Source organism: Neoarius graeffei, chromosome 4, assembly GCF_027579695.1.
Source record: "Neoarius graeffei isolate fNeoGra1 chromosome 4, fNeoGra1.pri, whole genome shotgun sequence".
Classification (NCBI taxonomy): Eukaryota; Metazoa; Chordata; class Actinopteri; order Siluriformes; family Ariidae; genus Neoarius; species Neoarius graeffei.
Genome location: NC_083572.1, coordinates 14,611,962 through 14,639,530, shown reverse-complemented (window position 1 = coordinate 14,639,530; position 27,569 = coordinate 14,611,962). Strand labels below are relative to the sequence as shown.

General features: G+C 43.3%; 2 long non-coding RNA genes across 3 annotated transcripts; both read left to right on the top strand.

The window, feature by feature from the left end:
- Positions 1–13,171: 13,171 nt before the first annotated feature.
- Positions 13,172–17,170, top strand: LOC132884308 (uncharacterized). The gene is made up of 3 exons (XR_009654438.1): positions 13,172–13,240; positions 13,396–13,446; positions 16,805–17,170. It is a non-coding gene; the product is annotated as an uncharacterized LOC132884308 (long non-coding RNA).
- Positions 17,171–17,235: 65 nt separating this feature from the next.
- Positions 17,236–26,918, top strand: LOC132884306 (uncharacterized). 2 transcript variants are annotated; one of them, XR_009654436.1, is made up of 6 exons: positions 17,236–17,448; positions 17,538–17,641; positions 18,712–18,770; positions 18,877–18,963; positions 21,102–21,221; positions 26,326–26,918. It is a non-coding gene; the product is annotated as an uncharacterized LOC132884306 (long non-coding RNA). The 2 variants fall into 2 exon arrangements; XR_009654437.1 differs by having other exon boundaries at positions 18,699–18,770.
- The last annotated feature ends 651 nt before the right edge of the window (positions 26,919–27,569 follow it).

Genomic DNA, 27,569 nt, shown 5'->3' with positions numbered 1-27,569 from the left:
GCTGTCCAGCCACAGCCTGAGGTACTTGTAGGAATCCACAGCCTCCACCTCGACTCCCTCGATCAGAACTGGTCGTGACCTTGGTCTGGACCTCCCAAAGTCAATAACCAGCTCCTTGGTCTTCAAGGTGTTGAGCTGCAGATGGTTCCTGTTGCACCACACAGCAAAGTCCCTCACCAGGCTCCTATACTCCTCCTCTCTGTCATCACTGATACACCCAATGATGGCTGTGTCATCGGCGAACTTCTGAATCTGACACAGCTCTGAGTTGTAGCAGAAGTCCGCGGTGTACAGGGTGAAGACAAAAGGGGCCAGCACCATGCCCTGGGGTGCTCCAGTGCTGTTAATCGCAGTGTCAGACGTGATGTCCTTCAGCCTGATGTACTGTGGCCTGTCGGTGAGGTAGCTGGAGATCCAGGTGACCAGGCAGGGGTCCACTCGCATCCTGTTCAGTTTGTCCTGAAGCAAAAGGGGCTGGATGGTGTTGAAGGCACTCGAGAAGTCCAAGAAGAGGATCCTTACTGTGCCATTTCCCTTATCCAGATGCAAGTGGGCTCGGTGTAGCAGGTAGAGGATGGCGTCTTCCACACCAACACCTGCCTGGTACGCAAACTGCAGACAGTCCTGGGCATGTTGTACCTGGGGTCTGAGGAGGTTGAGGAAGAGCTGCTCCAATGTCTTCATCAGATGTGAAGTGAGCACCACCAGTCGGAAGTCGTTCAGCTCGCTGGGCCGATTGTTTTTGGGAACTGGAATGATGCATGATGTCTTCCAGAGGGTGGGCACTCTCCCCAGCTGCAGGCTGAGGTTGAAGATGCATTGGAGTGGCTCACCCAGTTCAGCAGTGCAGGTCTTCAGTAGTCGGGGACACACCTTGTCTGGGCCTGCTGCTTTCCTGGGGTCAAGCTTCCTCAGTTGACCTCTGACCTGGTCTGCAGTAATGCATGGAGGAGTCTGTGTTGAGGAGGGGGAGGAGGGGGCTGCTGCGATGATTAGGGGGAGGTGTGTTGAGGGAAGAAGGAGAGATGGCTGCAGTGAGGGGGAGGGTGGGGGGGATGTGGGCTGTTTGAACCGGTTGAAGAAGTCATTCAACTCGTTCACCCTCTCCACTGTCCCCTCAACAACTCTGGTCTTTGTATTGTGGCCTGTGATAGTTTTCACACCTTCCCAGACCTCCCTCATGCTGTTCTCCTTCAGCTTCTGCTCCACCTTTCTCCTGTAGCTGTCCTTAGCTTCCCTCACGCAGCATTTCACCTCTTGCTGTGCTGCTTTCATTGCCTCCCTGTCCCTGCTCCTGAAGGCGACCTTCTTCCTGTTGAGGACAGCTTTCACTTCTTGTGTTACCCATGGCTTGTTATTAGGGTAACACCATACAGTCTTAGTGGGGGAAACCACGTCTGCACAGAAGTTGAGATAATCTGTCAGACAGTGCGTCAGCCCCTCTATGTCCTCACAGTGTGGGCTAAGCAGCACATCCCAGTCCATGATGTCATAGCAGTCTCTGAGGGCATCTTCCATTTCAGGGGACCGCCTCCTGATGGAGCTAGTTGTTGCAGGCTGCCTTTGAACCAGGGGGGTGTACTTTGGCTGTAAATGAACCAGGTTATGGTCAGACTTCCCTAGTGGGGGGAGGGGTGTGACTCTGTATGCATCTCTCACATTAGCATACAGCAAGTCAATTGTCCTGTTGTTCCTTGTTGGACAGTCCACAGCCTGGTAAAAAGCAGCCAAAGTAGAGTCCAAAGTAGCGTGATTAAAGTCCCCAGAAATGATGATAAATGCCTCAGGGTGCTGTGTCTGCAGCCTTGCTGTGACAGAGTGAATCCTCTTACATGCAGTGGCTGCGTCTGCCCTCGGAGGGATATAAACACAGGTGGTGATCACGTGACTGAACTCCCTCGGCAGATAATATGGCCGCAGGTTAACAGCTAGCAGCTCCAAGTCCGGGCAACATAAAACTGTCTTTACGGAGATATGTCCTGGGTTACACCAGCAGCTGTTCACATAAATGATGAGTCCCCCACCTTTGCCTTTCCCGCATCCTTTAGTGTCTCTGTCGGCTCTCACAGTAGTGAATCCCCGCAGGTCCACGTTAGCATCCAGTACAAGGTGTGTTAGCCATGTCTCTGTAAAGATAAATAAGCTGCTCTCCCGATAAATCCGCTGGTTGTTCAGTGCGGATAGCTCGTCGACCTTATTCGGCAGCGAGTTCACATTCCCCATGATAACGGAGGGAATGGATGGTTTGTAGCGCCGCCGGTTGTCCACTAGCCTAGCCTTTAGCTTAGCTCCAGCTTTGCAGCCCCTGGATTTCCTCCTCAGCTCCGCTGGGATGGGGTGTCGTATTCCGGCTAGTCCCATTGTTTTCAGGGCCAGCAGCTCCTCTCTCGAATAAGCGAGAAAACTGGCTCTTGGTTGGGTGTTAAAGTTAAAAATATCCATGTGATATAAGTAAAACACACTATGTCTTCGTAAGAAGAGCAGAAAAGTAAAAAGGTGGGGAAAAAGAGGTTTAAAGAGCTAAAAACTACAGAGCTACTGGAGAGGCAGCCGCCTCACACAGCGCCCCACTAGCTGCCATCTGGCCAGTGAAAGCAGCATGTTTACACTGGAAAATTAAGCAAAAATGTTGTGTACTATTAATACATGGAGGAGATCGGGGTCATCAAGTGAAAAGGCAAAGTATTTCAGCAGAAAAAATAGTCCAGCGAGCACAGATTTCTAAACATGAACTGGATCTTTTGCGGTTTATCCAGTCATAAGCATTTATGTGTAAATCATTTAGCTGAAGGCAGCTTATCAAACCAGAGACGAGCTAGAGGGTGAAGGATATAATCTCAAAACGGGAGACTATCCGAGAGCTTTCTTTTTGTTTACCCTCTCTGACTGATTAGTGATAGTGATGACATGGTTTACGAAACAAAATGTTTAAAGATGACTGGACAGAGAAGTACGTGTTTATTCTCCCTGCGATAAAAATTCAAAGCGGACATGTATTATCTGTTCATAGACCGTTGCACTATTTTAACAAAACCACTTAGTTAGTTGCTTTGTAAGAAAGGAATATTATATAATTGGACCTTAGCAAATTTTAGTTGAAGACCACCTGTGCTGGAATGTGGAGTGGAAGCACTTTTCGTAGTTGCTGTCTGCTGTAATTAACAGAAGGGGCCAGAACCATTACAGGAAGCTGCACAGTCCACAATTTGTGTTGTACATATTGTGTATTTAAGACTGGTAAGCTAGGTTATGTCAAGCTAAAGAAAAGAAATAGTGATGTCACATGATCAAGTATGCTAATCCGTTGTAAATTACGCTCCACCCTCTTTAACCAGTGATACCTGCCACTCGGCAAAATCAGGACAGTGCTTGCATTGTTAGACACAACAGAGCTGCAAATGTGCCAAAACACCTGAAGCTCCTTTCCTGCATGGCTGCTGGTGCTATGCTGTTGAGGACTGGAGCGCTTTCTCTCTGTCTGTCTGTCTCTTTCTCTCTCTCTCCTTTCATTCTTTCTCTCAGGATAAGCTTAGATCAACACTGTACTCAAGCACACTGCTACTGTATGTCGGACCAAACAGTCATTGACATTATTGCTGATTCTCAGCGAGCGAGTATTTATGAGTGTAAGTGATGTATTACAGAGCCTGTGTCCTGTGCCAATGGTGGTGTACAGATTGTTTTTTGTCATTTATTTTCCAAGAGGAGAAGGAGAAGGAGGAATATTTATACTGAGTCCTGCTCTCAGAGGAACAGGCGCTTTATAAGGTCAAAGCTTTTGACAGTTTACCACCATGTTGTTGTATTTTATTATTAATTGCTCCTGTTTTATTAATATTATTTTTAAGCCAAGACTATATTTCGACAAAACATGTGCCTTTCTACATATCTATTTTAATATTTCAATGTTACTCAGTTGAGAAGCTCTGGGCTCGTTGGCCTGACAATGCTCCAATAGACTCCTAAAGATTCTGCTGTCATTAAAAAAAAAAATACACACATACAGCCTTTGGCATTTGGTGAAAGAGCCAATAAAATTCAATGGAACCAGATAAGTACTATTGCATATGCTTCTGCTTCTTGTATTTTAGCTTGTCTTTAATATTTTCATGGGAACATGACCCCAAAATATCGCCCCCTGAGCTTAAAATCAGTTCTATGGACCCTTTAGTACAGATTTACCAGTCAAAAGTTTCGACACGCCTTCTAATTCAATGTTTTTTCTTTATTTTTATTCATTAAAAGTCACTTCATGTCTTAAAGTAATGATGGATGTCGTTTCTCTTTACTTAGCTGAGTGGTTCTTGACGTCATATGGATTACTACAGTTGTAGAATTGGGATATTTACTGTGTGTGTTTTTTTTTTAAATTATTATTATTTACTATTTGATCTCAAACACAATTAGGCAAGAAATTGTACTAATTAACTTTTGACGAGGCACCTGTTAATTGAAAAGCATTCCAGGTGACTACCTCATGAAGCTGGTTAAGATAATGCCAATATTGTGTAAAGTATCATCAAGGTAAACACTGGCTACTTTGAAGAATCGAAAATATGAAACGTATTTTGTTTAACACTTTTTTTTGTTTGCCACGTAATTCCATATATGTGTCGTGCCACAGGATTTTTGGAGCAAATGCTGTTTACAGAATGCATAGAAATGGTGTTGAAAAGCACACGATGTTTTGCGTGTATCCTGTAAGGGCGCTATTGAGGATTATTCGTTGATGGTTACTGGATCAGCCAGCGAAAATGGTGCAAAATATCGTGTGCTTTTCAACACCATTTGTACGCATTCCGTAAACAGAGCATCTGGTAGAAAAATCCCATGGCGCGACACATGTTTCACATGTTATTTCATATTTTCGATGTCTTCAGTATTGTTTGACAATGTACAAACTAGTCAAAATACAGAAAAACCTATGAATGAGTAGGGGTGTCAACATTTTGACTGGTATTGTATATGTATATCGTAATATTCTGGTTATTTATTGGAGCAAAAGTGCTTCTTTTATTCCCGAACTTTCCAACTTTGATATTATTTATAGAGTGACTTGTTTTTGAGTACTAAAGTTTGGATTAAACTAATTCAAGTGATCAGTAAAACATGGCAAATCTGTGTAGGAACACGTCTCATCTCGTCTCGTCTTCTTCCGCTTATCCGGGACCGGGTCGTGGAGGCAGCAGTCTAAGCATGGAAGCCCAAACTTCCCTTTCCCCAGACACCTTGGCCAGCTCCTCGGGAAGAACACCGAGGTGTTCCCAGGCCAGCCGAGAGACATAGTCCCTCCAGCGTGTCCTGGGTCTTCCCCGAGGCCTCCTCCCGGGGGGACATGCCTGGAACACCTCCCCAGGGAGGCGTCCAGGAGGCATCCGAAAAAGATGCCTGAGCCACCTCAGCTGGTTCCTCTCGATGTGGAGGAGCAGCGGCTCTACTCCGAGCTCCTCCCGAGTGACTGTGCTTCTCACCCTATCTCTATGGGAGCGCCCAGCCACCCTGCGAAGGAAACTCATTTCAGCCGCTTGTATCCGCGATCTTGTTCTTTCTGTCATTACCCAAAGCTCATGACCATAGGTGAGAGTCGGAACGTAGATCGACCGGTAAATTGAGAGCTTCGCCTTTTGGCTCAGCTCCTTCTTCACCACGACGGACCGGTAAAGCGACCGCATCACTGCGGAGGCTGCACCGATCCGCCTGTCGATCTCACGCTCCATCCTTCCCTCACTCGTGAACAAGATCCCGAGATACTTAAACTCCTCCACTTGAGGCAGGACTTCTCCACCAACCTGGAGAGGGCAAGCCACCCTTCTCCGGTCGAGAACCATGGCCTCGGACTTGGAGGTGCTGATTCTCATCCCAGCCGCTTCACACTCGACTGCAAACCGCCCCAGTGCATGCTGAAGGTCCTGGTTTGAAGAAGCCAACAGGACAACATCATCCGCAAAAAGCAGAGATGAAATCCTGTGGTTCCCAAACAGGATTCCTTCCGGCCCCTGGCTGCGCCTAGAAATTCTGTCCATAAAAATTATGAACAGAACCGGTGACAAAGGGCAGCCCTGCCGGAGTCCAACATGCACTGGGAACAGGTCTGACTTACTGCCGGCAATGCGAACCAGACTCCTGCTCCGTTCGTACAGGGACCGGACAGCCCTTAGCAAAGAGCCCTGAACCCCATACGCCCGAAGCACCCCCCACAGAATACCATGGGGACACGGTCGAATGCCTTCTCCAGATCCACAAAGCACATGTGGACTGGTTGGGCAAACTCCCATGAACCCTCGAGCACCCTATGAAAGGTATAGAGCTGGTCCAGTGTTCCGCGACCAGGACGAAAACCGCATTGTTCCTCCTGGATCCGAGGTTCGACTATTGGTCGAATTCTCCTCTCCAGTACCCTGGAGTAAACTTTCCCTGGGAGGCTGAGAAGTGTGATTCCCCTATAATTGGAGCACACTCTCCGGTCCCCTTTCTTAAAAAGAGGGACCACCACCCCAGTCTGCCACTCCAGAGGCACTGTCCCCGACCGCCACGCGATGTTGCAGAGGCGTGTCAACCAAGACAGCCCCACAACATCCAGAGACTTGAGATACTCAGGGCGGATCTCATCCACCCCCGGTGCCTTGCCACCGAGGAGCTTGCAAACCACCTCAGTGACTTGGGCTTGGGTAATGGACGAGTCCACCTCTGAGTCATCAGCCTCAGTCTCCTCAGTGGAAGACATGACAGTGGGATTGAGGAGATCCTCAAAGTATTCCTTCCACCGCCTGACAATGTCCCCAGTCGAGGTCAACAGCTCCCCACCCGCACTGTAAACAGTGTTGGCAGAGTACTGCTTCCCCCTCCTGAGGCGCCGGACGGTTTGCCAGAATTTCTTCGAGGCTGACCGATAGTCCTTCTCCATGGCCTCCCCGAACTCCTCCCAGTTCCGAGTTTTTGCCTCCGCAACTGCCCGAGCTGCAGCACACCTGGCCTGCCAATACCCGTCGGCTGCCTCAGGAGTCCCGGAGGTCAACATGGCCCGATAGGACTCCTTCTTCAGCTTGACGGCATCCCTTACTTCTGGTGTCCACCACTGGGTTCGGGGATTGCCGCCACGACAGGCACCGGAGACCTTGCGGCCACAGCTCCGAACAGCTGCGTCCACAATGGAGGTAGAGAACATGGTCCACTCAGACTCAATGTCCCCCGCCTCCCTCGGAAGCTGGGAAAAGCTCTCCCGGAGGTGGGAGTTAAAGACCTCCCCAACAGAGTGCTTGGCCAGACGTTCCCAGCAAACCCTCACCATACGTTTGGGCCTGCCAGGTCTGTCCAGCTTCCTCCTCCGCCAGTGGATCCAACTCACAACCAGGTGGTGATCAGTTGACAGCTCAGCCCCTCTCTTCACCCGAGTGTCCAAGACATAGGGCCAGAGATCAGATGAAACGACTACAAAGTCGATCATCGACCTCCGACCTAAGGTGTCCTGGTGCCACGTGCACTTATGGACACCCCTATGCTCGAACATGGTGTTCGTTATGGACAAACCGTGACTAGCACAGAAGTCCAATAACAAAACACCACTCGGGTTCAGATCGGGGAGGCCGTTCCTCCCAACCACGCCCCTCCAGGTGTCACTGTCGTCGCCCACATGAGCATTGAAGTCCCCCAGTAGCACAATGGAGTCCCCAGTCTGAGCACCCCTCAGTACCTCTCCCAGGGACTCCAAGAAGGCCGGATACTCTATACTGCTATTTGGCCCGTAGGCACAAACAACAGCAAGAGCCCTCTCCCCAATCCGAAGGCGCAGAGAGGCGACCCTCTCGTTCACTGGGGTAAACTCCAACACATGGCGGCTGAGCTGGGGAGCTATAAGCAAGCCCACACCAGCCCGCCGCCGCTCACCATGGGCGACTCCAGAGAAGTGGAAAGTCCAGCCCCTCTCGAGGAGCTGGGTTCCAGAGCCCAAGCTGTGTGTGGAGGTGAGCCCGACTATCTCTAGCCGGTACCTCTCAACCTCCCGCACAAGCTCAGGCTCTTTCCCCCCCAGCGAAGTGACATTCCATGTCCCAACAGCCAGCCGCTGTGTCCGGGGATCAGGTCGTCGAGGCCCCTGCCTTCGACTGCCACCAAATCCACACTGCACCAAACCCCTACTGCTACCTCTGTGGGTGGTGAACCCACAGGAGGTCGGGCCCACGTCACCTCTTCGGGCTGAGCCCGGCTGGGCCCCATGGGCAAAGGCCCGGCCACCAAGCGCTCGCATACGAGCCCCAACCCCGGGCCTGGCTCCAGGGTGGGGCCCCGGCTGCGTCATACCGGGCGACGTCACGGTCCTGAATTTTTTCTCCATAGGGGTTTTTGGTGAACTGCTCTTGGTCTGGCCTGTCACCTAGGACCTGTCTGCCTTGGGAAACCCTAACAGGGGCATAATGCCCCCGACAACATAGCTCCTAGGATCATTCAAGCACACAAACATTCAAGCATACAAAAATCATTCAAGCATACAAGCCCCTCCTAGAACTGTCACCTTATTGTGGTGGAGGGGTTTGTGTGCTTGTGTGTAGGAACACAATTTTAAAAAATATAACCACAAATGGTAATCTGTGGTGTCCAAGCACCAGTTCTTGCCAAGTTAAACAGAACAATAGACAAACATGCATTAAGTTTTATCACGGTAGCTCAGTGCTAACCCTGTGAAATACATTTTCAGATCTGATTGGCTGATGGTGACCATGTTTGTTCATTAACCAATTAATTATTAGAAATACAAATACAGGTCAGTACATGAATGCATTCCACCAGATTTCACCTTGATTGGTTTTAGGGATCATGAAAAACTTTTATTTAGATTTAACTTTGCCCTAGTGAATGGTATTGTACAGAAAATTTCAGTGTGATCATAGCATCCCCACCCAATATCACGTAACTGCTTGTGTCAATTCAGTCATGTTTGTATAGCACTTTTTAACAGTAGATACGTCCCTGCTTTCTAAAAGTAGATTTAAATCAGTAATGAACAAGTCAGAAGCAACATTGATGAGACAAACCTCTCTGAGACAATATGAGGAAGAAACTTCGAGAGGAAGCTGACTCACAATGGAACCAATCTTCTTCTGAGTGACACTGTAGCATGAGATTCCATTATTACTCTTCAAAAACTGTATGCTTCTCTAACATCAAGGCCATGGCATTGTGGTCAGATGTACCGTTGATGGTACCAGCCAAGAATCTCGCATGAGCCATCATGTCTTCAAACTGTACTCCTCCAAATAAAATTGTCTGAAAAACAAAAACATGCATTTTTTTCTTCTTTTCATTTTATATATCAATGATCGAGGGCGGCACGGTGGTGTAGTGGTTAGCGCTGTCGCCTCACAGCAAGAAGATCCGGGTTTGAGCCCCATGGCCAGTGAGGGCCTTTCTGTGCGGAGTTTGCATGTTCTCCCCGTGTCTGCGTGGGTTTCCTCCACAGTCCAAAGACATGCAGGTTAGGTTAACTGGTGACTCTAAATTGACTGTAGGTGTGAATATGAGTGTGAATAGTTGTCTGTGTCTATGTGTCAGCCCTGTGATGACCTGGCAACTTGTCCAGGGTGTACCCCGCCTTTCGCCCGTAGTCAGCTGGGATAGGCTCCAGCTTGCCTGCGACCCTGTAGAACAGGATAAAGCGGCTAGAGATAATGAGATGAGATATCAATGATCGACTAAACTGTATCCAGGCATGCAAGGTGGCAATGTATGCAGATGATACCATTATTTACTTTTCAGATCGCAACATTCAGACAAACGGACCATTCAGCGAGACTCCGTTAGACTTGTGCAGTGGTTCACTGCAAACAAGCTTTCATTGAATCCGTCTAAGTGTAAAGCCATGCTAGTAGGGTCACCCAGGGCTAAGGCCATAAAAAGCCACTTACACCTTACACTAGCAGACACTGAACTTGAGCAAGTGGACACTTAAGTATTTGGGAGTTGTTCTGGACAGTGGTCTGTGGTGGACCTATCACTATCTCCATGTTACCAAGAAACTGTCACAGGCCATCGGTATCATGAAATGTATAAAGCCATACCTGAACAGACAGGCATTGCTTGCAATCTACACAGCACTGTTCCTCCCTCACATTCAGTGCTGCAGTACAGTATGGGACCAGGGAGGTAAGGGGTACCTTGAGAAACTACAGAAACTTCAAAACAGAGCTGGCAGAGTAATACTAGGATGTGATTACTACACCCCCTCTGCCACTGTCCTCGGCATTTTAGGCTGGGCATCGGTAGCTGATATACAAAAAAAGGAATAAGGTAACACTAGTATACAAGGCCCTTAACGGTTTGTCCCCTCCACATATTTCAGATCTGTTCACCCAGCTAGCTAACACCAAGGGAGTAACTTTGATTTTGACATTGGTGGGGACACAAAAGTAATCCAAGGCAGAGCTTCTGAAAGATGTTTTTTTGTTCCATTAGCAATCATAATTTCACGTCATGCAGATCTTATAGGTTAATGAGGGCAGCCGTGGCTTAATAGTTAGGGAGTTGGTCTTTGGATCCCAGGGTTGCAGGTTCAAATCCCGCCCTTACCTCTCCCTACGTCTCCATCCATGGCTGAAGTGCCCTAACCCAACATTGCTCCAGGGACTGTAACCAATGCCCTGTACCAAAATAGTAACAGTGAGTTGCTTTGGATAAAAGCGTCAGCTAAATTCAGAAGTCAAGGAGTCAACTTCAGAGTTCTCAGCTTTACTCATGCAGGATGTTAAGGGCTGCAAAAGTGCAACATACTGTCAATTAACATACATCAAGAACATTGAAACACATAACTACAACATGTAAGTACACGTAAATGTGTTGGTTACTGATACTCAAACATAAACACAAGCAAATTAGTTCACACTGGTTGCTCCTATTTGAAAGAACCAAACACATGCCTACGCCTGTCTGTAACAGAGACAAACTGCTGGCAGATTTCTGTCAGGTCAGTATTCCTTTGCTATGCAGTAGCCTAGCTCTGATGCGTCCTAAGGAGCTGCAGCAATACTTTTATGAAGGGTTTCCATACATCAACAGGATTTTGTTGAGTTTTTAAAGCCTGACGGAAACCCTTACATTCTTGACTTTGAAGAAGAATGAACGAATGTCTCGTTTCTTGGGAGGGGGGCCGTCATCCATGATACTCAAGTCAGCATGCGAGTCGTAGGGCAAGCATGCATGGACATCGAAGTCCAGCTCAATTTGTAGGCTGACGGAGAGTGGGGGGTGCGTGGGGTAGGTCAGGTGTGTACGTGTGAGATACGGGGGGTTGATGGGCGGGTAGTCACGGCTGCTGTGGGAAGTGTGCTGCTTTTACAGCAGATGGAGTGACAGCTGGGATAGCCAACCATGTAAGTTAGCGAGAAACAGGTAGCTAATCAGAGAATGATATCTACATTAGAGGGGGGATTATTAGCAGTGTCATACATTTAACCCTTTGTGTGCCATATAATCATTGCTCAGGTTAGGACATCGGTTTTATTGATCGTGATTACACAGTAGCGGCTGAATATTGGTAGGGACACGTCCCTAGCGTCCCTACCCAAAATTACGCCCTAGGCTAACACACACACACACACACACACACACACACACACACACACACACACAAAACACTCGCCTCAGAACACAAGGAGGTCTTCAATTGCCCAAAGCTCACCTGCAGCAGACACAGCGAGCTTTCCGTCCCAGTTAACATCTGCCAGCTCCCTTTCAGCCTTTAAACGCATATATAAACAAGAGTGCTGATGTAAATAACAATATGCAAACTCCTTCAAGCTTTGTTCATATTCTTTGGGATAGCTTCACTTTGTGTTGTTTACCTGATTAGTTATTTATGATTTACTTATTGTAATGTTATTATCAGTTGCCATTTATTTTAAGTATGCAGTATGTTTCCTGTTCTGACTTCATATTTTTATATACTTTTGTATATTTTCTTATTTCTTACTGATTCCCCCCCAGGCTCATTGAAAAAAGCCTAAAGGCAATATGTACCCCTGTTAAAATAAATAAATAACTGAAAAATGAAACAATATTCTAAGTAAAAACATGACAATTTAAAAGTACTATCTTTCAAGGACAAAGATCCATGATAAGGAAATCTATTGGCCTTTTTGAAAAGCAAAAGAGCTTGATCACCAGCATGTCCTCCTTTGCATCTCAGGCAGAGGCTGCCGAGGGTTTTTCTGAGCTCGAAGAAAAAAGGGTGAGGTTTGAAAGTGAACAAGAAGAGAAAAGGAGAGGAGGAGGATGGTCAAAGGCCTCAGCAGCACCCATCATATTATGATCCAGCATTTACCCAGGTACAAATTTGCAATTACAGTATGTTGTCATCCTGTTTTGTTGCGTTGCAAGTTGGAATTAAAATGGATTTTTGGAGGGTTAGCACCACTTGATTTACGCAACATGCCTACAACTTTAAAGGTGTACAAACAATAATTAAGATGAAAAAACAGAAATCTGCAGTGTGCATACGTATTCACCCCCTTTCACATGAAACCCCTTGAAACCAATTCACTTCATAAGTCATGTAATTAGTTGATTAAGATCCACCTGTGTGCAATCAAAGTGTCACATGATCTGTCACATGATGTCTGTATAAATTGACCTGTTCTGGAAGGACCCTGACTCTGCAACACTACTAAGCAAGCAACATGAAAACCGAGGAGCCTCCAAACAGGTCAGAGACAAAGTTGCGGAGAAGTATAGATCAGGGTTGGGTTATAAAAAGAAATAAAAAATCCCAAGCTTTGAATATCCCACAGAACACCATTAAATCCATTACAGCAAAATGGAAAGACTATGTCACCACTATTCCACGGCTTGCAAAAGTATTCATCCCCCCTTCCCTTTTTGTTTGCTGCAATTTCAGCTGTAAGTCTCTTATTGGGGTATGTATTAGCTTAGCACATCTAGCCACTGGGATTTTTGCCCATTCCTCAAGGCAAAACTGCTCCAACTCCTTCAAGTTAGATGGGTTGCATTGGTGTACAGCAATCTTCAAGTTACGCCACAGATTCTCAATTGGATTGAGGTCTGGGCTTTGATTAGGCCGTTCCAAGTCATCTGCATGCTTCCCTTGAAAGATTTCACAGGCAAATGAAATACGAGGGCAGTTGAAGTTTCTATTTTGCAAGTGTGATGACACAACACTTCTACCCAGACATGAACAGGAACGGTGGAAGAAGCTCTTAGTCAACACATTAGACAGGTGGAACTCAAACAAGAGGTAGGTTCTGTCCTAAGAATGAAAAATGTTTTTAAAAATAGCAGATTGGATTTTTTGTATAATGGTTCTTAAGAAACTATTAAATATTCAGATGCAAGAGTCTTCATTTTTATTCTTGCAGTTTCAATTGTACTGGCTGGTTTTTATTCATACAGGTTACATTCTTCAAAGCAGCAATGATGAGCAGCAGCCGAGAACTCTTTGGGGTAATTATGAATAGCTTTAAATAACTGTTGCTACTAAATATACAGAAAATACAGTATGTGATAAATATATGGTCTAAATTAATGAACAATTATTTCAGCACCAGTTTCAGTAATCAGTTAAGAGCAATGATGAGTCATCTGTTCATTAAATGTCTTGACTAAAAAGATAGATATCAAAGTGGTGACTTGTTTTCTGTCTTACTCTTATACCTTTATTACCCCCCCACCCCACAGCAATGGCTGGATGAAGTGGGGTTCCCTTCCTTTCCTTCCCTCCTATCCAAACTATTCTTTTCTTCCTCCACTGGAGACACTCTGTAGGTGTAATTAATGATTATGGATATGTAGATTGGTATCAAATGATCACTCTTTAATAATTACATGGAATCAGTCTCATTAAATTTGAAGGTTAATAGTTAAAATGAATCAATCCTATTGAATCGTTTAATTTGACTCATTTGAATTGAATCATACCATAGAATCAGTCTCATTGAATTGGTTGAAGTGAATCATTCAGTGAATCATTTAGTGAATCGTTCAATGAATCAATTAGTGAATCAAGTGAATCATTTAGTGAATCAAGTGAATCATTTAGTGAATCAATTGAAGAATCGTTTAAAATTTGATAATTCAAATTTTATCACTTACCAAACTGCATCTAATTAATTATTCATACACCTTAGGAGTTCTTTGACAATGTGGGCGACTTCAAGTATTTAGAACAACAGACAATGACACGATTTCAATAATAATGTTTATTATTAAAAAGATAATAAAAATTCTAATAAAAAGAAAAAATTTGAACAATCTAATAGCAGCAGAAATGAAATCTTCTGTAAACAGTGTGTGTGTGTGTGTGTGTGTGTGTGAGAAAAGAGAGAGACCTGGGCTCTCTCTCTCGAAGTTGGAATGCGTCCGTACCAGGACGTGCTATCTGCAATCTTGGAGGAGGGGAATCCTCAAAGTCTAGTGAGCACGTGTGTGTATAAGCAGTTTTAGCTTGTGAGCTAACTGAACAAAAGAATTTCTAACTAGCCATGTGCTTCCAGGCCTAGTGTGTAAAAGCTGAAGGCTTTAATTAAAATTAAACATTCAAACAGTCATCTGTAGTTTATATGGCTTTAAATGTAAACAGGAGAATTACTATCAAGGTTGAATTAAACTCAGGACTTATGATGTTTATCTAATACTGAGATACAGGACCACGTGTTCAAACTTAGTGTGTGGAGGCACGGCCCACATCTGCTTCTTGGAGAACAAAGGAGCTGGCTCTGCTTTGCTATCTAAAACACGTGTGAGGCCCAGTGGAAGGGAAACTTTCCAGCCAGCCAACTCTCTTAACTTCCTAGTATTACCCGAGTTACTGAAATCTTAATGAGATCAGGATATGAGTGAGTAATGAATTCAGGATGTTAAAAGGAGAGAGAGAGAGAGAGCGAGAGAGAGAGAGAGAGAGAGAGCATGCAACTTATGGATTAACCAATTTTTAAATCAACAAACAAATGATAGAGAACCAAGATTCAGTGTATACACTTCATTTAACTTCATACAATCTTTACATTAAGTTAAACTAATTCCTAAGACTTAAACTTCTGTTGCCCAATGCCTTTCTTACTGCAGAGAAAGTTTGTCTTCGGTCTGAAGCATGGCCGGAGTGGGCCCTGTTTTCAGTCCAGGAGTTTAATTCACATTCACGGGGCTCCACTTAAAATTGGATGGTGTATGGCCGCGTGTCTAATCCGCATATACATTTATCTGTGTCACCAACATGTCCCAAAGTTCCTTAGTGAAAATATTTGAAAACACATCCAAAGGACATGCATCTTTAGAAATCGGCATCTTCGGCCCGGGTGTGGGAATGAACTTTTACGTCGAGGGCGAAATCCAGCTGACTGCCACTCCAAATAGCAAAGCAGCGAGTATGGCTGATTGTTTCGCGTTATTTAAGACGAATTACACAACACATTTTTAGTCACACAGTCTTAAAATAACGAAAGCACCCATCTCGCGTGCATTTGAACCAATGCTTGTGCATTACATGCCGCATACGCCTCGAAAATAATGGCAAATCAACAATGCTGGGTACTCAGCAACCAGCAGATAAAGCGTGAGGGCGCATTAGGCAACTCAAAAATGGTTAAATGAAATGTAGGCTAAAGCAAGTGTTCGATTCTGCTTAGAATATTAGCATACGCATACACCTCTTCTAAGTTATATATTTAACAACAATTATTTAACATCAAATATGACTTCTAGGCCTATGTGTTCATAACCACAATGTGTGCACGCCTGTGGAAATGCACGGTGTGACAGCGAGATGAAATAGGCTGGATGAGGAAATAACGCGCAACAGCACATTTGGGACCTGTTCATCTAAAATTTTTAATAACTGGGATGTAAAGCAATGTCCGGTTCTTCTTAGAATTAAGACATACACCACATCTATACCGTGTAAATTGCGAGATTTCACATGACATCAAAAAGCTGAATTGACATCACAAACTATCGACACATTATAGGCCTAGCATAGACTGATAAAATTGACAAACAGGGTTATCATACTCCATATCTTTCGTAACCTACCAGCTGGTCTTGAGAACATATCTGTCAATTTGGCACATTTTGCTGCCACCTCCTTCCTTTTTTTAAGCTTCGCCCTTTCAGTTCCACCTGGCCTCTTTCTGCCCTCCATCACTGACACGCGCTGTTTCGCGCCAATGTTGTTTAAGTTCCCCGCAATACAGAGGAGGAGTCTTGGACCAAACCAACTGCAATAGAGGGGAGGGGAGAATTTCCTTATTTGGTAGCGCCTATTTAATCTGCTGCGATGCTGTCGGCGTCTGGGCTGCCATGTGAAAATGCAGAGTGCAGTTGAATTGATGATTAATGCAAGAATAAGATCAGTGACCAAAATTAGTGAAAATTATTTTCCCCATGCTCCAAGCAGGCCACCATTGATGGTTTGGGCCGGGGATGGTCCCGGCTAAATATAGGGCCACCCCGGCATTGGTCTGAAGTTGGAGGCTCGAGGAAGTTGCACGCGCTTCCTGAGGTCAGAAGTCTTCGGTGAGGGAGAGAGAAGTTCTGAAGCTTTCTTTGGTGATCTTCGTAGTTGATAAGACAAAGTCTTTGTTCAACACCGTGCACGGATTTAAAAGAAAGAAAAGAGAAGAGCTCTTTAGAAAACTGCCTTTGCTCGCAGCCGCGTACGCGTTTAAAAGACAAGTGATACTTGCAAAAACCGGTTAATAACTCGCTTGAGTTGATAATCGTGTGTTTCCGATATCTACTTTGATCAGGAGCAGATTAAAGAAGGAAACGCGTTGTTTAGACGTCTGATGATGAGTTCTCTTTTTAGGTCAGTCTCAGTTAGAGTCCGACGCGAAAGAGCAAAGATGGCTGTGTTCCAAGTCCTTTTGTTGAAACCTGAGGAATGTGTACGTGATCCCGCCCAGGCGTGACGTAGTCAACGCGGAAGTTGCCTGGGAATTGTAGTTCTGACACAAGATGGCGGCATGATACCTACAACTCAAAGCAGAAAGCAGAAAAACTGCACAGAAAGTGGCGAAAAGCCTGAACAAGACGTTGATGAATCATCACCGTGATGAAATAAAACCCAGCAAAGACTAAGTGGACTCTTTCTTTTATCTTTCTTTCCTCAATTCATACAAGTTAATGAAGATTTATGTATCCATTTAATTAGCTTTTTAATTAGATTTTAAAATGTTACTACTTTTAAAAATATATAATTTTTATAAAATGTTAAATATACATTTATAATATAATATACTTCATAATTTATTATTATTATTATTATTATTATTATTTAGATTGTTTAAACCACACAGATTTGTGTTTATTTATTCAGATGCCACATGATAACATTAGAGAAATCAGTGGATTCTTCCAGAACCTAAGTCTGGAAGAAGAAGAAATGGAAGTGGAAGAAAATGATGGATGTGGATATGCTGGATGAAGTAATCACGGCCTATAATTTGCATGGTATACTTCTGTTGTGGTCACATGCAATTTCAAGACAGGTTGAAAAGCACCTTTACATGTTGTTGATGAATTATTTTTTTCATAAGCAGGGCAGGAATTTCACGGGGGTCATTTTGCGATTTTGTAGTCTGCCACGTGACTTTAGCAGGCCTCGCCCATTTCCGGCTGCGTCGAGAAGACGAACTTGACGGAGGTAAGACCGTGTGATAAATTAACGAATGAATAAGATAGGAATTTCAACATATAGGGCTTAAGTTTGTTACGGTTAAATAAGCATTGCTTGTACAGTAACGTTATGTCGTTACAACGTTGATCCACTTTTAACGTGCCGAGAACCGACTGTATCACTTACACATAGCTAGCTAGCTTGGACACTGTAGTTAGCATGTAAAAATGGAGTTACGCTAACATGAATAACATTATAACTTATCTGAAGTGCTTTCAGAAATAAGTTTTAGCATAATCTTGCCAAATAAACAGAATGTAGAAATCTTTCTTTTCTAGTAGCATTAGCTACCCGATATAATTGTGAGTTTGAAAAGCATTTGCCAATGTGTAGGTACGCGCACATCTCCGATCTAGCGGCCACCATTTTGTTCCATTCGCGGTCATACTGGGAATGGAACAAAATGGTGGCCGATAGATCGGAGATGTGCGCGTACCTACACATTGGCAAATGCTTTTCAAACTTAAGTATTAAAAGTACATTTTCTGTCAACACATTGTTGCATTATTGCCACAATGCTTACAAAACCTAATGTCGTTACCAAAGACAGAAATGTGAATTCACAAAATGAACACATGCTGTGCCATCATGGTGGTTTAACATTAAGCTAGCTCGTCAGTGAAGGTCCACCTGCCACATTGAATGTGACAAGCTAGCTTCATGTTAAACCACCATGATGGCACAGCATGTGTTCATTTTGTGAATTCACATTTCTGTCTTTGGTAACGACATTAGGTTTTGTAAGCATTGTGGCAATAATGCAACAATGTGTTGACAGAAAATGTACTTTTAATACTTAAGTATTTTTAAAAGCGAGTACTTCAATACTTTAACTTAAGTAAAAATTTGGCTGGACAACTTTCACTTGTATCAGAGTAACATTTGACCAGTGGGATCTGTACTTTGAGTAAAGTAATGAAGTTGGGTACTTTGTTGACCTCTCATTATTATTATTATTATTGTTGTTGTTGTTGTTATTATTATTATTATTATTATTATTATTGTTGTTGTTGTTTGACCACAGGTCTATTCCATAGATTCAACATATCTGGAAGAGTCTATCCATAAATGAAATATGGGACAATTCAATCAAAACGTGGGTTCACAAACTTTCAAGCACCACTCTGTGTGTGTGTGTGTTTATATTTATATATATGAAATTATTATTATTTAGATGGTTTGACCACACGTCTATTCCATAGATGGTGTCTGATGACATTCGTGAGCTGGTTGGAATGTTCCAGAGACTAAGTCTGGAGGAGCAAGAAGAAAGAATGGACATTGATGAGGTAATGATGGCCTATAACTTAATAAATAGGCCTATAGTTTGCACGGTGGTCACATGTGTAATTTCAAGGCAGGCTGAAATGCACCGATGTTGATGAATTATTTTTTTAATAAGGGTCTACCTTACAAAGGGTTTAAAACTCAGGGCACCAAATTATGGTACAATTTTGGTTCTAAAGACAACAATCTGATAACTGATAATTCCACTAAATCTGCTAAAATATGGTACAATTCAATCAAAACGTGACCAGAATCTGCTTTTTATTTAGATTTTTAAATATTACTACTTTTAACAAAAATGAATATTATTTTTATTAAATGTTTTATATATACAGTGGTACTTGAAAGTTTGTGAACCCTTTAGAATTTTCTATATTTCTGCATAAATATGACCTAAAACATCATCAGGTTTTCAAACAAGTCGTAAAAGTAGATAAAGAGAACCCAGTTAAACAAATGAGACAAAAATATGATACTTGGTCATTTATTTATTGAGGAAAATGATCCAATATCACATATCTGTGAGTGGCAAAAGTATGTGAACCTTTGCTTTCAGTATCTGGTGTGACCTCCTTGTGCAGCAATAACTGCAACTAAACGTTTCCGGTAACTGTTGATCAGTCCTGCACACCGGCTTGGAGGGATTTTAGCCCGTTCCTCCGTACAGAACAGCTTCAACTCTGGGATGTTGGTGGGTTTCCTCACATTGAACTGCTCGCTTCAGGTCCTTCCACAACATTCCGATTGGATTAAGGTCAGGACTTTGACTTGGCCATTCCAAAACATTAACTTTATTCTTCTTTAAACCAAAAAGATCTATTTTAGTCTCGTCCGTCCACAAAACATTTTTCCAATAGCCTTCTGGCTTGTCCACATGATCTTTAGCAAACTGCAGACGAGCAGCGATGTTCTTTTTGGAGAGCAGTGGCTTTCTCCTTGCGACCATGCCATGCACACCATTGTTGTTTAGTGTTCTCCTGATGGTGGACTCATGAACATTAACATTAGCCAATGTAAGAGAGGCCTTCAGTTGCTTAGAAGTTACCCTGGGGTGCTTTGTGACCTCGCCGACTATTACACGCCTTGCTCTTGGAGTGATCTTTGTTGGTCGAACACTCCTGGGGAGGGTAACAATGGTCTTGAATTTCCTTCATTTGTACACAATCTGTCTGACTGTGGATTGGTGGAGTCCAAACTCTTTAGAGATGGTTTTGTAACCTTTTCCAGCCTGATGAGCAACAACAACGCTTTTTCTGAGGTCCTCAGAAATCTCCTCTGTACGTCCCATGATACACTTCCACAAACGTGTGTTGTGAAGCTCAGACTTTGATAGATCCCTGTTCTTTAAATAAAACAGGGTGCCCACTCACACCTGATTGTCATCCCATTGATTGAAAACACCTGACTCTAATTTCACCTTCAAATTAACTGCTAATCCTAAAGGTTCACATACTTTTGCCATTCACAGATGTGTGATATTGGATCGTTTTCCTCAATAAATAAATGACCAAGTATAATATGTTTGTCTCATTTGTTTAACTGGGTTCTCTTTATCTACTTTTATGACTTGTTTGAAAATCTGATAGGGGCGGCACGGTGGTGTAGTGGTTAGCGCTGCCGCCTCACAGCAAGAAGGTCCGGGCTCGAGCCCCGTGGCCGACAAGGGCCTTTCTGTGCGGAGTTTGCATGTTCTCCCCGTGTCCGCGTGGGTTTCCTCCGGGTGCTCCGGTTTCCCCCACAGTCCAAAGACATGCAGGTTAGGTTAACTGGTGACTCTAAATTGACCATAGGTGTGAGTGTGAATGGTTGTCTGCGTCTATGTGTCAGCCCTGTGATGACCTGGTGACTTGTCCAGGGTGTACCCCGCCTTTCGCCCGTAGTCAGTTGGGATATATATATACACACACACACACACACACATATATATATATATATATATATATATATATATATATATATATATATATATATATATATAAATAAACATGTGGTTTGACCACACGTCTATTCCATAGATGCTGTATGATGACATTTGTGACATGGTTGGAATCTTCCAGACATATATTTTATAATAAATTATTATTATTATTATTATTATTTAGATTGTTTAAACCACCCAAACTTGTGTTTATTTATTCAGAATCCACATAATGGCATTAGAGAGATCAGTGGATCCGTCGAGAACCTAACTCTGGAGGAAGAAGAAGAAATGGAGGTGGATGAGGATACAGAGGAGATGGATGTGGATATGCAGGATTAGGTAATGATGGTCGATAATTTAAAAAAATAGGCCTATAATTTGCACCGTATACTTCTGTAGTGGTCACATGTACAATTTCAAGGCAGGTTGAAATGCACCTTCCCATGTTGGGTCTAACTTACCAAGCGTTTAAAACTCAGGGCAACACGTTATAGTACAACTTTGGTTCTAAAGACAACAGTGTGATAACTGCCAATTCCACTAAATCTGCTAAAATATGGTACAATTCAATCAAAATGTGACCAGAATCTGCTTTTTATTTAGATTTTCAAGTATTACTACTTTTAAAAAATATTTTTATAAAATGTTTATACACGCGTGCACACACACACACTAATATATATGCCCTGTGATGACCTGGCTACTTGTCCAGGGTGTACCCCGCCTTTCGCCCGTAGTCAGCTGGGATAGGCTCTAGCTTGCCTGCGACCCTGTAGAAGGATAAAGCGGCTAGAGATAATGAGATGAGATGAGGAGAAAGCGGCTAGAGATAATGAGATGAGATGAGATATATACACAACCCTGATTCCAAAAAAGTTGGGACAAAGTACAAATTGTAAATAAAAACGGAATGCAATGATGTGGAAGTTTCAAAATTCCATATTTTATTCAGAATAGAACAGAGATGACATATCAAATGTTTAAACTGAGAAAATGTATCATTTAAAGAGAGAAATTAGGTGATTTTAAATTTATGACAACAACACATCTCAAAAAAGTTGGGACAAGGCCATGTTTACCACTGTGAGACATCCCCTTTTCTCTTTACAACAGTCTGTAAACGTCTGGGGACTGAGGAGACAAGTTGCTCAAGTTTAGGGATAGGAATGTTAACCCATTCTTGTCTAATGTAGGATTCTAGTTGCTCAGTTGTCTTAGGTCTTTGTCGTATCTTCCGTTTTATGATGCACCAAATGTTTTCTATGGGTGAAAGATCTGGACTGCAGGCTGGCCAGTTCAGTACCCGGACCCTTCTTCTACGCAGCCATGATGCTGTAATTGATGCAGTATGTGGTTTGGCATTGTCATGTTGGAAAATGCAAGGTCTTCCCTGAAAGAGACGTCGTCTGGATGGGAGCATATGTTGCTCTAGAACCTGGATATACCTTTCAGCATTGATGGTGTCTTTCCAGATGTGTAAGTTGCCCATGCCACACGCACTAATGCAACCCCATACCATCAGAGATGCAGGCTTCTGAACTGAGCGCTGATAACAACTCGGGTCGTCCTTCTCCTCTTTAGTCCGAATGACACGGCGTCCCTGATTTCCATAAAGAACTTCAAATTTTGATTCGTCTGACCACAGAACAGTTTTCCACTTTGCCACAGTCCATTTTAAATGAGCCTCGGTCCAGAGAAGACATCTGCGTTTCTGGATCATGTTTAGATACGGCTTCTTCTTTGAACTATAGAGTTTTAGCTGGCAACGGCGGATGGCACGGTGAATTGTGCTCACAGATAATGTTCTCTGGAAATATTCCTGAGCCCATTTTGTGATTCCCAATACAGAAGCATGCCTGTATGTGATGCAGTGCCGTCTAAGGGCCCGAAGATCACGGGCACCCAGTATGGTTTTCCGGCCTTGACCCTTACGCACAGAGATTCTTCCAGATTCTCTGAATCTTTTGATGATATTATGCACTGTAGATGATGATCTGTTCAAACTCTTTGCAATTTTACACTGTCGAACTCCTTTCTGATATTGCTCCACTATTTGTCGGCGCAGAAATAGGGGGATTGGTGATCCTCTTCCCATCTTTACTTCTGAGAGCCGCTGCCACTCCAAGATGCTCTTTTTATACCCGGTCATGTTAATGACCTATTGCCAATTGACCTAATGAGTTGCAATTTGGTCCTCCAGCTGTTCCTTTTTTGTACCTTTAACTTTTCCAGCCTCTTATTGCCCCTGTCCCAACTTTTTTGAGATGTGTTGCTGTCATGAAATTTCAAATGAGCCAATATTTGGCACGAAATTTCAAAATGTCTCACTTTCGACATTTGATATGTTGTCTATGTTCTATTGTGAATACAATTTCAGTTTTTGAGATTTGTAAATTATTGCATTCCATTTTTATTTACAATTTGTACTTTGTCACAACTTTTTGGAATCGGGGTTGTGTATGTATATATATATATATATGTGTGTGTGTGTATATATATATATATATATATATATATATATATATATATATATATATATATATATATATATATATATATATATATAAAACTAAGCCTTGAAGAAGAGATGGAAGTGGATTCAGATGTAGAGAAGAACATGTAAAATTTATGTAATTTAACTAGTACCGGTATGTCTCATTGTAACCTTTCCAGATCTAGTAATTTCATGTCACTCTGCCAGTTTATCAGCGGTTTAACTTAAAATTTTGTGCGTTCTCTTTATTTGGATTAGTGAGTACAGTGAAAATTAGTTATCTCCATCTTCAATGAGGGCTGTAGTTGTGTGTATCAAGTGAGGAATTAATCCCGCATATTGGTGTTCACACTCAGACAGTGGAGCAGAGTTTACCTAAACATTCACATGCAATACAAGGCTTGCCCTGTGTCTGAAATCGCTCCCTACTCACATATATATATTAGCGGCACGGTGGTGTAGTGGTTAGCGCTGTCGCCTCACAGCAAGAAGGTCCTGGGTTCGAGCCCCGGGGCCGGCGAGGGCCTTTCTGTGTGGAGTTTGCATGTTCTCCTCGTGTCCGCGTGGGTTTCCTCCGGGTGCTCCGGTTTCCCCCACAGTCCAAAGACATGCAGGTTAGGTTAACTGGTGAGACTAAAATTGAGCGTAGGTGTGAATGTGAGTGTGAATGGTTGTCTGTGTCTATGTGTCAGCCCTGTGATGACCTGGCGACTTGTCCAGGGTGTACCCCGCCTTTCGCCCGTAGTCAGCTGGGATAGGCTCCAGCTTGCCTGCGACCCTGTAGAAGGATAAAGCGGCTAGAGATAATGAGATGAGATATATATATATATATATATATATATATATAAATAAAACGTATGTATGTTTGCTGTCTTTTTCTTATAAGAAAAAATTTTTTATATATATATATATATATATATATATATATATATACACACACACACACACAGTGGCATGCAAAAGTTCGGGCACCCTTACTGAAAATATCTGTTACTGTGAATAGTTAAGTGAGCAGAAGATGAATTGTTCACCAAAAGGCATAATAGTAAAGATGACATTTCTTTTCAGCGTTTTCTGCAAGATTTGTGTATTATTTTTGTTTTGTACAATTAGAGACTGAAAAAAGAAATGGAACACCATGCGAAAGTTTGGGCACCCTAATACATTTGAGTTCTCAGGTAACTTTTACCAAGGTTCCAGACCTTAATTAGCTTATTGAGCTTTGGCTTGTTCAAATTCTTCTCTAGGAAAGGTCAGATGATGCAGATTTCAAAGCTGTATAAATTCTCTGTCTCCTCAAACTTGTCCCTAAAATCAACAGCCATGGGCTCCTCTAAGCAACTCCCTCGCATTCTGAATAATAAATAGTCGGGGAGCCAAAGTCTCAAAAACCCTTTAAAATGGGCTGAACCTGACATGGCCTGTTATACTTTTTATTTGTGATTTATTTGATAGTTTTATCCCTAAGGACAAATAATTGGAGGGTCTGCTCTGTTGGAAATATCGCGAAAAAAAAATTGTGCCTATTTTAGTGTATGTAGTACGGAAGCCGAGAGAGGCCCTTCATATAATCTTTTTTTATTCACCTTGTTATCCCGAGATAACGGCATAATTAATTCGAGATCTCGAGGAAACAAAACCATTATCCCGAGATAACGACATAATTAATTCAGGATCTCGAGAAAACAACACAACTAATTCGAGATCTCGAGAAAACAAAACCGTTATTCCGTGATCTCAAGAAAACAAAATTATTCTGTGATCTCGAGAAAGCAAAAAAATTATTCCGTGATCTCGAGAAAACAAAACAATTATTTCATGATCTCGAGTAAACAGCTGAGAAATGGTTCATTCAGGTGTGCCAAGAGACTTGTGATGTGCTGACTTTGGGGCTATTTCTCATTCTGTATAGACACAACTTTGGTCATTAGAATGTCTGGAATAATCGATCACCTAATAAGGCAATATTTTGATCAGGGGTTGACACAGGGAGAGATTGCATTAAGTCTCTTAATAAGGGATAATTTCAAAATTAGTCCGCGGCACCTCCGCAGAAGACTGGCCCGGCTTCGTCTCTACCGACGGAGATACAGTGATCCAGCTGAGGTCGTAGATTTTATCTCTAAACTTATGAACGGGCCAGGACGGCTTCATGGCTACCGTATGATGCACGAAAGGTGCCGTTTAGCCGGATTCCGTGTCAGTCGTGATGTTGTGGCGGAGATCCAGACCACTCTTGATCCCGAGGCCGTGCAGCGTCGGAAAGGTAGGAGGCTGCGTAGAAGATCCTACAGTGTTCTGGGGCCAAATTATGTGTGGCACATGGATTCATACGACAAGCTCACCCCCTTTGGCATCGGGGTGAACGGGTGCATCGATGGATTTTCAAGGCATATAATTTGGATGGAAGCAAACTGCACCAACAGCAACCCGTGCGTGATTGCAGCCTATTTTGCTCAAACTGTCACTAAACTCGGAGGCTGCCCAAAATACCTGAGATCAGATCATGGAACAGAGAATGTCCATGCCAACAGACTACAGACTTTTTTCAGGGAAGATGACACTGGAGAGGTCCATGGTCCTCCTTGTGTTATTCAAGGAAGGAGCACGGCAAACCAGAGAATCGAATGTTGGTGGGGGACGTATAGGAGACAGAATGTGGACTACTGGCGAGACGTCTTCAGAGAGTTCCAAGCTATGGGTGATTTCAGTGGTGATTTTATCGACAAGGGTCTTATTCAATTCTGTTTCCTAAAGATTATACAGGTAATCAATCAACACATGATAGGCTATTTAGTTTGAGAGTAAAAATGGTTGGAATAGGGTGTGTGCGTAATTGTGTGCGTAACAGTGCGTAATGCAGCCAGGCCAATTTGCAATCTATTAAACCCGTGCGTGTATTGAATCATACTTGTATATCATGCTTCTCACTCTGTGTCTGCCTTACAGGACGAGCTGGACACAGTGGTGCAAATGTGGGACAACCATCGCATTCGTCCGGGGAGGAATGGGTGTGATCTCTACCAGGGCAAGCCAGTGATGATGTACAACAGGGGTCACCAAACTTTTTTCTCTGGGGGCCACATTGTCGTTCCTGACTGTGATGGGGGGCCGGGGTCGGGTCAGCTATATAACATAGAATTGTATGACCCAGACAAATATGACCACCAGCAGGCCTCATTGTGTAGTAGAGATTACTAGCCTGGCACAGCCATCCCCACTACTCCATCAGCATTACTCCATCAGCATTACTCCATCAGCATTACTCCATCAGCATTACTCCATCAGCATTACTCTATCAGCACTACTCTATCAGCACTACTGCGTTTTCTTCCCCCCCCCAATCTGTCCCTCTGAGTTACATGTTGATCCTGGGATTGAGATGCTGGCCTCTTCTGCCCCTCGGACCTGCTTGATCCATCCTGGTGCCCTGTGTCTGGTCGGAGTTTTATCGCACCGCTCCTGTGAAGGACGGCCCCATGAGGACAGTTGAGGGTTATACCTGTTAAAACTGTTAATATTATAGTCAGGCTGTCTGTTGTTGCCCAAATGAGGATGGGTTCCCTTTTGAGTCTGGTTCCTCTCGAGGTTTCTTCCTCATGTCGTCTGAGGGAGTTTTTCCTTGCCACCGTCGCCACAGGCTTGCTCATTGGGGATAGATTAGGGATAAAATTAGCTCATGTTTTAAGTCGTTCAAATTCTGTAAAGCTGCTTTGCGACAATGTTTATTGTTTAAAGCACTATACAAATAAACTTGATTTGATTTGATTTACTGTATCCGCACTACTGTATCCCCACTACTGTATCCCACACTACTGTATCCCACACTACTATATCCACACTACTATAGCCCCACTACTATATCCGCACTACTACACAGCAAATTCTAGTGTTAAAATCAACTCTACGAGTGTCAATTTCAACACTACGCCAGTGTTTATTTTGTCTCAATCTTTATAGTGTTAATTTAACACTCGCCAAAGTGTTGGTTATACAACTCTGATTCAGTGTTAAAATGACTCCAATTAGAGTTAATAATTAACTCTCCACCAGGGGCGCCGCCAGAAATTTTGGGCCCCATGAAAGATTAGAATTTTGGGCCCCCCAACTTTGCCCACCCTCGTCACAATTGCACTATTGTCATTATTTGACTTTTGATAGCCCATGGACCTTGAATTTGTGACTTTATTACA